This window comes from Aethalodelphis obliquidens, unplaced genomic scaffold, assembly GCF_003676395.1.
Source record: "Aethalodelphis obliquidens isolate GAN/ISIS:26980383/991018 unplaced genomic scaffold, ASM367639v1 scaffold25, whole genome shotgun sequence".
Classification (NCBI taxonomy): domain Eukaryota; kingdom Metazoa; phylum Chordata; class Mammalia; order Artiodactyla; family Delphinidae; genus Aethalodelphis; species Aethalodelphis obliquidens.
In genome coordinates, this window is record NW_020837969.1 from 31,853,804 (window position 1) to 31,866,505 (window position 12,702).

The following is a 12,702-nucleotide window of genomic DNA, read 5'->3' on the forward strand; positions in this document are numbered from 1 at the left end:
GTGTCTGCAGCTTCCACATCCACGGATTCAACCAACTGCCATTTTATATAAGGCCCTGAGCATCCTTGGATTTTGGTGTCCATGGGGATCCTGGAACGAGTTCCCTGCGGATACCAAGGAACAACTGTACTCTGTCCTCATGCTCAGTGCCCAGCCGCAGCCAGTCCCCGAGGACTCGCTCTGCCCTGAAATCCTCCTTCACATCTGAGCAGGGGCACACACCTGGCTCCACCTCTCCTCCCTGGGCATCAACCCTATTGCCCAAGACTCTATTCGTGCTGTGTAATTACCGATGTCCCAGCCTGAGGTCAGTATGGAGGGAGGTCTTCAGGAGGAACGCGTTAGTGACCTGAGGTAGTGCTGTTGGCCCTGAAATAAAGAACACTTTTCCAATCCTGATTATTTCCTGATCTCTTTGGAGCATCATCAGTTATGGCCCTTTCTCCACGCCACTCTCCCACTGGCCGGTAACTCCACAAGGGCAGAATCCAGACTGTTCAGCTCAGGATGGCCTACTGAGTGCCTAGCAGAGACCCGGCACGCAGTCAGGAAGGCACCCAGCAAGCATTGCTGATGTGTAAGAGGAAAAGATATGTACAGACAAGTATTCAGTGTCTCTCCTCTCCTCTTACCTGCCGGAGAGATTTCTGCCTCCCCTCAGAGTTCTGGGCTTTTATTATCAAGATCAGAAAATAGTTGAGAAGGGAAACAGAGCCCAGGGAGTCTTCTTAGATTTCGCTGGAAAATAAATAGAAGCAAACGATTCATCCATCAACAGGAGTATTTATAAATAAATTATGACCATACATATAATAGAGTACATAGTTTAAATACACAATCTAACATGCACGAATCCATAGACTTTCTCCATGCTCTTATCAACATGGATAATCACACAAGGTTCAGTTTTTTAAATTTGGAAGGTGATATATACATACGTAAATGTGATGCCATTCAAATGAAATTTGAAAAATGCAAAATTATGCTATTGCTGTTATAATAGATGGTTATGAAACAGACATAGAAAATTATATATACATAATATTATGAAAATGATAAATACCAAATTCAGGATACAGGTCATGTAATTTGGGGGCAAACTATACGATAAGTGCACTTTATCTGTAGAGTATAAGTGAAAGTATTGACGGAAAGAGTTTTTCATTCCATATCCATCGAGTGACCATTAGGTGTCAGGCACTGCTGTTGGCACTTGGGAGAGATTGGGAGCCAGACCAAAGTCCCCATTGTCACAGGTATCCTTGTAGCTTTCTAGGCCTGAAGTAGAAGCACCTGTCTCAGAGTGGTCCAGCTGACAGCTAATGAGGGCCTGGAGGTGTAAGGGGAGGGAAGAGGAAGTGTTGGAGCTAGAGGCCACCCGGCTGGAGGGCAAGGCCCTGGGGTCGCGGGGGAGGCGCGGTGTCATGGAGGAAAGTGGGACTTTGCATCTGGGTGACCCGAGCGGTGGGATGTCAGGGCAAGAAAGAAGGGGCTCCTGCTCTAGGCCTCGCCCTGCAGCAGGGCTGCAAAGATTGATGATGTGTTCCCTGCCCCCAAAGAGCTCGCAAATTAGTTGTGACAACCATTCACTCAGCAGTTCGTTCAGCAAATACTTTCTGAATAAGCGTGCGGACATCTGCGCTAGAGAACTCATCCTCCCGGCAACCCAACCAGAACTTGACGTCCAGCCCCGAAGGCAGAGACGAGAGGGCCCCCGGCTCCGGACAGCAATGAATCTGGGAGAGTTACGAGGTGCACTCTCCTCTCACCCGACTCAAGTACCTGCATGTCTCTTCCATAAACATTGTTAATTCCCCACGCCCAGGTCCCTTGCTAGCTCAGCCCCCAGGAGCAGCAGGCCACAGCCATAACTTTCCAAACTCAAAACATCCACTCAGGCAGGATAAATTTCTGGTTCTGGCAGGACCCTCTGGGAAGGGCTGTTACAAAGGCTCACCCAGGGCAGCTGGCTGCTCCAGGGGACTGAGCATCAGCCTGCAAAACTGGAGAACAGAAGGAGTCTGTAAGCAAGTCAGAGATCTGGGTTTAAGTCTCAGCTCTGCCACTAACGAGCTGGGTGACCTTGCACCACCACTTAACCTCTCTGGGCTTCAGTTTCTTCATGGGTAGAAAGACACACTTAGATCTCTTGGGGCCACTCCAGTTCTCACCACTGTACCGTTTCTTAGGGCTGTTGTAACACAGTACCACAAACTGAGAGGCTTAGAACAACAAAAATTGAATGTCTCGCAGTTCTGGAGGTTGGAAGTCCAAGATCAAGGTGTCAGCAGGGTTGGTTCCTTCTGAGGCTGTGACGGGGAAGTGTTCCAGGCCTCTCTCCTGGCTGCTGGTGGTTTGCTGGCAGCCTTTGACATTCCTTGGCTTATAGAAACCTCACCCAATCTCTACCTTCATGTTCACTTGGCCTTCTCCCTCTGTATGTGTGTGTGTGTGTGTGTGTGTGTGTGTGTGTGTGTGTCTGTCTGTCTGTCTGTCTCTTCACACAGTTATTCTTTTTAGAGGACACCAGTCATATTGGATTAGAGGCCCACCCTACACCAGTATAACCTCATTTTAACTACTTATACCAGAATGACCCCATTTCCAAATAAAGTCACATTCTGAGGTGCTAGGGAGTTAGAAGTTCAACACGAATTTTGGGAGGACATAATCCAACCCCTAATGAAAATCTGGAATCTCTAATTCCTCCTCCCATGGACCTCTGCGGGGGGGCATAACACTTATTATTATCATCCAGACAGGACATTTTGAGAATGAAAAGGGGCACCATGAATAATTATGACAGACAACAGGTGTAACTGGGAACTGACCCAGGCAAACCGGGACGTATGGTTCCCACAGGTACTGTTAGGTCCAGCAGAGGCACCTGACACAAGCCTGGGAAGCAGGGATTGGGACTCTCCTCCTGCTTCCTGCTGGTCACTCTGTGACCAGGCTGAAAATCACATCCTGTCTCAAATGAGAAATGGACAGAGTGGGAGGGAGGAGAAAGGCAGGAAACAGTGCCTGGGAAATGCCGGAGGCCGGGACATGCTGGTGCTGGGGATGTTCACACGTGGGGATGAGTTGGAGAAAAGTCATCCCAGTTTCAAGCAGGAACTCTTCACTGAGATGCAAATATGGACTCAAGCCCAGGTCAGACCTGCAGGGTGTGTGTGACACCATATGAAGTATGGAAAAGTCCCCTCAATGAGTTTTTAATCTATCTTGAGTGAGATTGAGTCACATGAATAATGAACAAGGAGGTACTGGGCTGCTTGGAGCAACCAGGGTTCAGAAAGGAGACAGTCGAGTGCTCTAAAGTAATTGGGAGATTTCAAGGTGTGTAAATGTCACTTAAGGCCAAAATAAGTAAAACAGCCTGAGTAAAACAGCCTTCATAAAATGAGTTGAGAAGTGTCCCCTCTTCCTCTTTTTCCTAAATTTGTGTAGGATTCGTGTAATTTCTTCCTTAAATGTTTGATAGAATTCTCCAGCAAAGCCACCCGGGTCTGGAGTACTATTCTTTGTGGCATGGCTTTAAATTATGAATTCAATTTCTTTCATTGATTTGGGTCTACTCAGACTTTCCCTTCTTCCTGAGTCAGTTTTGGTTGTTGGTGATTTTTTTTTTTTTTTTTTTTGCAGTGCGTGGGCCTCTCACTGTTGTGGCCTCTCCCGTTGCGGAGCACAGGCTCCGGACGTGCAGGCTCAGCGGCCATGGCTCACGGGCCCAGCCGCTCCGCGGCATGTGGGATCTTCCCGGACCGGGGCACGAACCCGCGTCCCCCGCATCGGCAGGCGTACTCTCAACCACTGCGCCACCAGGGAAGCCCTGTTGGTGATTTTTTATTGCACTTCGCCTTTCATCTAGGGTGTCAAATTTATTGACATAAAGTTTAAAAAATAATATCCTCTTATTATTCTTATGATGCCAGTAGGACCTCTAATGATGTGTTCTCTTGCATACTAGATGTTGGTATTTTCTGTCTTCTCTCTTTTTTTTTTCTTGATCAGTCCAACTAGAGGTACATCAGTTGTATTGTTCTATGCAAGGAAACAGCTTGGAGTTTATTAATATTTCACTATCATTTTTTATTGGAGTATAATTGCTTTACAATGTTGTGTTAGTTTCTGCTGTACAGTGAAGTGAATCAGCTGTATGTATACATATATCCCCTCCCTCTTGGACCTCCTTCCCAACCACCCCCCATCCCACCCATCTAGGTCACCACAGAGCACCCTGTGCTATACAACAGGTTCCCACTAGCTATTTTACACATGGTAGTGTATTTATGTCAAACCAAATTTCACTGTCTTTTATTCTTTCTTTTTCATCAGTTTCTACTCTTTCCTTTGTTATTTCCTTCCTTCTACTTATTTTGAGGATAATTTGCTACTCTTTTCCCACAGTCTCAAAATGAACACTTAGGTCCAGGATTTTAGATGTTCCCTTCCTCACATAAGCATTTAAAGCTATAACATTTCCTCCAAGTACTTCTTTAGTTACACCGCACAAATTTTGGTGTTGTTTGGTTTTATTTTCATTCTGTTCAAAATACTTTCTAGTTTTCCCTGGTACTTTTTAAAGTGCATCTCTTGTAGATAGCATATAGTTTTTAAACTCTAGAAGTTCTATTTGGTTTCTTTCTATATCTTCCATTCTCCTCATTATCTCCATATTTTCTACTAGATCTTTGAGCATATTTATCATAGCTCTTTTATTTATTTATATATTTATTATTTTTTTGTATATGTATATGTATACACAGACACACACACACGGATAAACTCTTCCCATAAAGACTACCAACAGAGATCTGAAGTCCATTACTACTTTTTTTATTATTAATATTTTTTATTTGAATTTTATTTTATTTATTTATCTTTTATACAGCAGGTTATTATCTATTTTATACATATTAGTGTATACATGTCAATCCCAATCTCCCAGTTCATCCCACCACCACCCCACCACCCCGCTTTCCCTTCTTGGTGTCCATACTTTTGTTCTCTACATCTGTGTCTCTATTTCTGCCCTGCAAACTGGTTCATCTGTACCATTTTTCTAGATTCCACATATATGCGTTAATATACGATATTTGTTTTTTCTTTCTGACTTATTTCACTCTGTATGACAGTCTCTAGGTCCATCCACGTCTCTACAAATGACCCAATTTCATTCCTTTTCATGGCAGAGTAATATTCCATTGTATATATGTACCACATCTTCTTTATCCATTCATCTGTCAATTGGCATTTAGGTTGCTTCCATGACCTGGCTATTGTAAATAGTACTGCAATGAACATGGGGGTGCACGTATCTTTTTGAATTACGGTTTTCTCTGGGTATATGCCCAGTAGTGGGATTGCTGGATCATATGGTAATTCTATTTTTAGTTTTTTAAGGAACCTCCATACTGTTCTCCATGGTGGCTATATCAACTTACACTCCCACCAACAGTGCAAGAGGGTTCCCTTTTCTCCACACCCTCTCCAGCATTTGTTGTTTGTAGATTTTCTGATGATGCCCATTCTAACTGGTGTGAGGTGATACCTCACTGTAGTTTTGATTTGCGTTTCTCTAATAATTAGTGATGTTGAGCAGCTTTTCATGTGCTTCTTGGCCATCTGTATGTCTTCTTTGGAGAAATGTCTATTTAGGTCTTCTGCCCATTTTTTGATTGGGTTTTTGTCTTTTTAATATTGACTGCATGAGCTGTTTTTATATTTTGGACCTTAATCCTTTGTCCATTGATTCATTTGAAAATATTTTCTCCCATTCTGAGGTTTGTCTTTTCATCCTGTTTATAGTTTCCTTTGTTGTGCAAAAGCTTTTAAGTTTCATTAAGTCCCAGTTGTTTATTTTTGTTTCGATTACTCTTGGAGGTGGGTCAAAGAAGATCTTGCTGTGATTTATGTCAAAGAGTGTTCTTCCTGTGTTTTCCTCTAAGAGTTTTATAGTGTCCAGTCTTACATTTATGTCTCTAATCCATTTTGAGTTTATTTTTGTGTATGGTGTTAGGGACTGTTCTAATTTCATTCTTTTACATGTAGCTGTCAAGTTTTCCCAGCACCACTTATTAAAGAGACTGTCTCTTCTCCATTGTATATTCTTGCCTCCTTTATCAAAGATAAAGTGACCATATGTGCGTGGGTTTATCTCTGGGCATTCTATCAATAGCTCTCTTACTTAAATAAACTGTTTATTTTGGAACAATTTAAATTTACAGAAAAGTTGTAAAGATAGCACAAAATTCCTATATAACCAACTCCCAGTTTCCCCTAATAGTAACATCTTACATAACTATGGTATGTTTCTCAGAACTAAAAAATTAACACTGGTACATTTTTATGAACTAAACTCCAGACTTGACTTTACTGGATTTCACCCGTTTTTTCCACTAATACCTTTATTCCAGAATCCAATCCAGGATACCACGTTGCACATGGTCATCATGGTTCTTAGTTACCTCTGGACTCTGACTATTTCTCCATCTTTCCTTGTTTTCATGATCTTGACAGTTTTGACAAGTACTGGTCAAATATTTTCTAAAATGTTTCTCCATTAGTGTTTCTCATGTTTAGACTGGGGTTATATGGGTGTTTCGGAGGAATACCACAGAGGAGAAATGCCTTTATCATGGTATCATATCAGGAGATCAAAGATAATAAAATATCACTGGTGATATGAACCTTGGTTGCTTGACTAAAGTAAGGCTGCCATGTCTCTTGCTGTAAATGACTACCTTTCCCACTCCATGCTCTTTGGAAGTGAGTGGCTTCCAAGTCCAGCCACACTCATGGCGGTGGAGGTGGGGAAAGCTGAAGTATTGTTTTGACATTTCTTTCCATCATGTCTGTTTCTGAGTTTCCTTTGAGTAATATTTTTGTCTTAGTTATGAGTTAGATTTTCCTGCTCCTTTGCAAATCTAGTGATTGTGTGAGTTTTACGTTCTTGAATGCTAGATTTTGTTGCATTGCTTTAAAGAGTGATGGACTTTATTCTGGCAGTCAAGTAAGTTATTTCCACATCAGTTTAATCTTCTGGGCTTTTATTAAACCTCTTTTCAGGACGTCTAGAGAGTCTTTCTTCAGATTCATTAAGTCCTTCTATTAGGTATGTCCCTTCTGAGGCCTTAATGATATAGAAGAATGTCTCTCCACACTGTCTGGTGGAATTGAATTACTCCCAGTTCTGTGTGGGGTGTGGGAATATTTTGACTAACAGTTCCTCACTACTCAGTGAGGAACTACTTCGAAACTTCCATAATTCCTATCTCTTCCCTGAGTTCCCTAACTGAGGGTAGCTACATTCTAGGGTTACAACTTTCATAATACCTTAGTAGTTGGTTTTGCCTTTTCAGTTCTCCAATACAACTGGAAAATTGTATCATTAATAATTATTTATATTATACTCTCTCCATCAAAATAACGTGTTTTCTGTCTTCTGCCAATCACCTTCCTTCCATTTACTTATTTATTTATTATTTAATTAATTATTTATTTTTATTTTTGTCTGTGTTGGGTCTTCGTTGCTGCGCGCGGGTTTTCTCTAGTTGCGGTGAGCGGGGGCTACTCTTTGTTGCGGTGCGCGGGCTTCTCATTGCGGTGGCTTCTCCTGTTACGGAGCATGGGTTCTAGGTGTGCCGACTTCAGTAGTTGTGGCACACAGGCTCAGTAGCTGTGGCTCGCGGGCTCTAGAGCACAGGCTTAGTAGTTGTGGCGCATGGGCTCAGTAGTTGTGATGCATGGGCTCAGTAGTTGTGGCTTGTGGGCTCTAGAGCACAGGCTCAGTAGTTGTGGCGCACGGGCTTAGCTGTTCCACGGCAAGTGGGATCTTCCTGGACCAGGGCTCAAATCCGTGTCCTCTGCATTGGCAGGCGGATTCTTAACCACTGCGCCACCAGGGAAGTCCTTTCCTTCAGTTTAAAATGGTAAGAAAGAGATGGAGGGAGAGGGTTGGTGATAATGCCTTTTTTTAAAATTGAAGTATAATTGATCTCCAATGTTCTGTTAATTTCTGCTGTACAAATAATACATTTCTTGAAGAAGGTTGGTGGCTTCATAAAAGTAGATATAGATGTGATCTCTCTGTGTACCACCTCAAGCCAAGGGGCCCTGGGACTAGAGCAGAGGTCAGCAGGAGAGTTCCCAGAGGAGCATAAATAAAAGTGTCCCCTGGAGTTGGGAAGTCCTAGGGTCATGTGTCTGACTCTCAACAGTAGACCTCTAAAGGCAGCAGGTGGGTGGTTATTTGGAAAGCCAAAGTCATGAGAGGGCTGCCCTGGGAGTGGCTTCAAGGACCAGGCTTTCCCACTGGGGCAGAACAGGTGGCTGGGAGGAGCCCATCTAAAAGGCCCAGGTGACCCTGGCAGACAGCTCTGGGATTGTCAGCTGGAAGATGAGATATCGAGATATCTCTATGGGGTGGGGGGCGGGGCAGGGAGGGAGGATTTCCAATAATTTATAAAAAAATATTTTAAAAACCATGAGAGAAAGTGTCTAGTTTGGGGCACCATCCAAATTAGGTGGCCTCTAGTCCAGACGACTACATGCTGGAAGAATGAGAACTTCTCCCGCTGGGCTCCCAGTGCAGGTGGGTGCAGGACAAGGGGAGGAAGAGACCACCTCCCCTTTCTCCCCCGTAGGTTTCAGAGGCTGGAGGGGGGAGGGAGGGAGAAGTCAAACCTGAATAAGAACTTAAAACTTTTAGGTAGTCTGGACTCTTTGGTCCATGAAAACGAGATTCCTCCTTAGTACCTGCAAGGACCAGAAAACTATAGAAGCTGCATGAGTTCTCGGAATCGGGATCCAACCCAGCAGGTGGGAAAAGCAGTAGCTGGAAAAGGGAGTACTGTTTCCTCATTTCAGGCCAAGTTCAGTTCGTGGAATAAACCAGGTACAAATACTAAACATGTGAAAATAGTTTATAGGAAAAGAGATGGGGCTCCAAAGGTCAAAGACAAAGGCCAGCTGCTGCCGGGCCTCCCCTGAGCCCACGATGGTGGCCTTGCTGGGGCCGAGCCAGGGTCCAGATCTACCTTACCACCCAGAGTGCCCACTCCTGTCGTGGACACTTTAGACCCGTGTCCTGCCCCACTGTGTGGGCTTCACATGGCTATGCAGACACAGCAGGTGCCACGTGTGGTCCATCTGGAGAGAGGAAAGAGACTGCGCTTCACATGACAGACCCCAGCAAACGGTGTGAGGGAGAATGGGGTCTGTTTCAGGAAAGACCACAGCGGTAAGTGAAGGGACTGCTCCCCCAACTCTCTGTCATGAAAGACTTGTGAGGTTTTTCTTTCCAGTCTGTCCAAGAACTCTATATATTGTAAGATACAATAAAAACAAATTGTTAGGAAAAAATTGAATAAAAGCAAAGCATACAAAATCCAAGTTCAACATTCGTATCATTAGATTCGACATGCACTCACTCCATCAAATAGCGATTTCTGCACGCATTTCGTATTTCACGTGTATAGTGACCGCCCTCCATGGTCGTGCTCTTGAACAGCACAAGCCGGGTCAGTTCAATGGCAGCTACTCGCTTCTCAAGCAGCTCAAGCCAGGCTGTGTCTGTCCTCCTCCCTGACGGCCTCTCCAGGCTCCTTGAAGCAACTTCTGATTAGGTCCGTCTCCAGAGCATGGGTGGGTCCCACGGCATCAGCTCCGTGCCCTGATTCTCTCTCTCAATGTTCGTGCTGTTCCCTCTGCGTGGGACACCCTCTTCTTGACTCGGCATATCCCATCGTCACTCTTCTCTGGGGCCCAATGTCAGTGCCACCTGCCCGACTTTCTCCATCCTCCTGGACAGCATTGTTCTGAGGCCTCTCTGATCTGGTGCTCCACTTTCTACGTAGCACTGTGGTCAAGTCCATGTCTTCCCTTCCCTAGGAGACTGTAGGATACTTGGGGGAAGGATTCATTTCTGCTTGATCTTTGCAGCCTTCATAAAGGCAAATAGTGAATTGCCTCCATGTCAGTGGTTACCCGAGAGAGTTGGCTTTTATCAGTGACTGGCAACAACAGAACCGTCTCCCACAGTCTGGATGGAGCAGGCCGGGCAGAGAGAAATGGTTGTTTGTCTGTTCTTCCTAACCTCGAGGGCCAAGAGTGTCCAGGCCCTGAAGGCCCCTGGCCAGGGAAATCCCAACAGCACTAAGAAAAGCAGTGGATTGCTAAGGGGACCCTTTTGAAGGGCTCTGTGCTTCTCAAAGCTCTTCAGAAAATGAGGCCACCAGCTGTCCCCTGCCTCAGTCAAGCAGGACGTTTCCTTTCATCTCACTCAGGCCTCTCCCTGCCCAGCAGGGTGTCACAGCCCAGAGCCAGTTGTCCCAAGCTGGGGAAGCAGATCTGACAGATGGAAGACGGGTCAGCTGTGTGTGAAGGGAAGCACTTTTGTTCAGAGCCTCGCGTGCACGGCAAGCACAAGTCTTGATTACAGGGTGATGAACCATGGGAGGAATGCGCCACCTGGGCTGGGAAACCATCGTGGCTTGTTTTTTTTCCTGCATCCAAGGACAGCACGCAGGCAAAACGTGCCACATTTCATCCCTACGGGAACGGACCACGCCCCTCCTGTCCCTCAGTGAGGCTGCCGTCCTCTCAACTCTGCCGTGATGACCCTGCTGCCCAGCAAGCTTGGATGCCCTCAAGTCAAAGGCAGTGTGAACCGGCTGGCTGAGAAGCGTGGGGAGCAGGGCAGCCTCTGTAAAGGAGGCTGCCTGACCTGGTACCGTGGGGACAGAGTCCCCGAGTGTGCTCCAGCCTGCGGGAGAGTCCCTGCTGCATCCCGCCTCAGAACACAAGTCCCCGAGCCAAGGATTGTATCTGGCTGTGAAGGGGAGCTGAGAAAGCAAGGGGAGACAAGGGGAGAGCTCGGAAAACAGGTAGGAAGATTGAGGGTGGAGGAGGGGCCGGAGGCAGAGCTATGAGGAAAGATGATTTTTTGTGACTTTGAATATTTTTATTAAAATATATTTGACCTGTAACTCTGTATAAATTTCATGCATATGACATGTTGACTTGATACATGTATATATTGTAATATGATTGCCATCATAGCAATAATTAACACCACAATCATTCCACATAATTATAGTTTCTTTTTAGTGGGTGGAACAATTTGGATCTAGTCTTTCAGAAAGTTTGATGATTATAACACAACACTTTTGTCTGTATTCACTATACTGGGTATTAGGTCTCTAGGGCTATTCACTGCTTGTTGCAACTTTGTACCCTTAAACCTCTGTGCTATCGCCCCCAACACACACAGCAGGGATGGACTGAGAGAACATTATGTTAATTAAGTCACACAGAGAAAGACAGATACTGTATAATATCACTGAAATGTGGAATCTAAAAAAGCCAAACGTATAAAAATGGAAGGTGATTCAGACATAGAAAGCAAACTTATGGTTACCAAAGGGGAAAGGCAAGGGATAAATTAGGAGTGTGGGATAAACAGATACACACTACTATATATAAAATAGATAAACAGCAAGGACCTACTGTACAGCACAGGGAACTATATACAATATCCTGGAATAACCTACAAAGGGAAAGGATCTGAAAAAGAATATCTATACGTGTGTGTGTGTGTGTGTGTGTGTGTGTGTGTGTGTGTATAACTGAATCACTTTGCTGTACACCTGAAACTAACACAACATTGTAAATCAACTCTACTTCAATTTTAAAAATGGAAGATGATGAAAGAAAGAGAATGGAAAAGAAAAAAGGAAAGAATGAGCAGCAAGAAAGGAAAATAAAGAAATCTTAAAAGCCGGGGGTGGGGGGTGGGGAAGAGAAGGCAAATAGGGAATAATGTTTGCAGAGCCTCGTGGATTGATGGGTGCTGTTGCTTGGATAACATGTTCCCTCCGAGTTGGGGCTTTTGGTCCAAACTCCGTCTTCTCACACCAGCAAGGAGCAGGGCCACACAGGTGAAGCCATGAGCTTCTCAGCAAAGCCCAAAGCAGCCCCATCCCCTTTCTCCTCCCAGTACAAGTCCTGGGGGCCCGGGGTGGGGGGCAAGTTCAGGGTTCCACTCCAGCCCAGCAGGGGCACTGGGAAATGGTGTCATTTCACACAGGACATCTGCTGAGCTGGCTGGAAAGTGTGTGCATGTGAGTGTGTGCCTGTGAGCGTGCATGCCTGTGTGGAGGGACGGTTGAGGAGCTTGCCTGCCCGGGTTGGAGAATCTCGCCCCTCGGAGAATTCTGCTCACTTTTGCTTTGGGCGAAGCTGGTTTCCTCTTGTAATCCCCAGTGTGGTGAGCAGAGGAAGTGGAAAAAGCACCCCTGAGGTTTTTTCCATTACGGAGGCCACGAAATTGCACAAGGAGCTCAGAAATAAGGGTCTGCTGCACCCGTAGCTTCCAACTCACATCGTCCTGGGCTCTGGAAACCCTATTTTGTCCCAGAAATGCCCAGGAGAGATGGAACAGTATTTTTTTAAATTATTTTTAATTGTGGTAATTACACATGCCAAAATTGACCAACTTTTTTAAAACTTTATCTTTTATTGAAGTATAGTTGATTTACAATGTTGTGTTAGTTTCTGCTGTACAGCAAAGTGATTCAGTTATACATACATATATACATTCTTTTTTATATTCTTTTCCATTATGGTTTATCACAGGATACTGAATATAGTTCCCAGTGCTCTACAGTAGGACTTTGTTGTTTATCTGTTCTATAT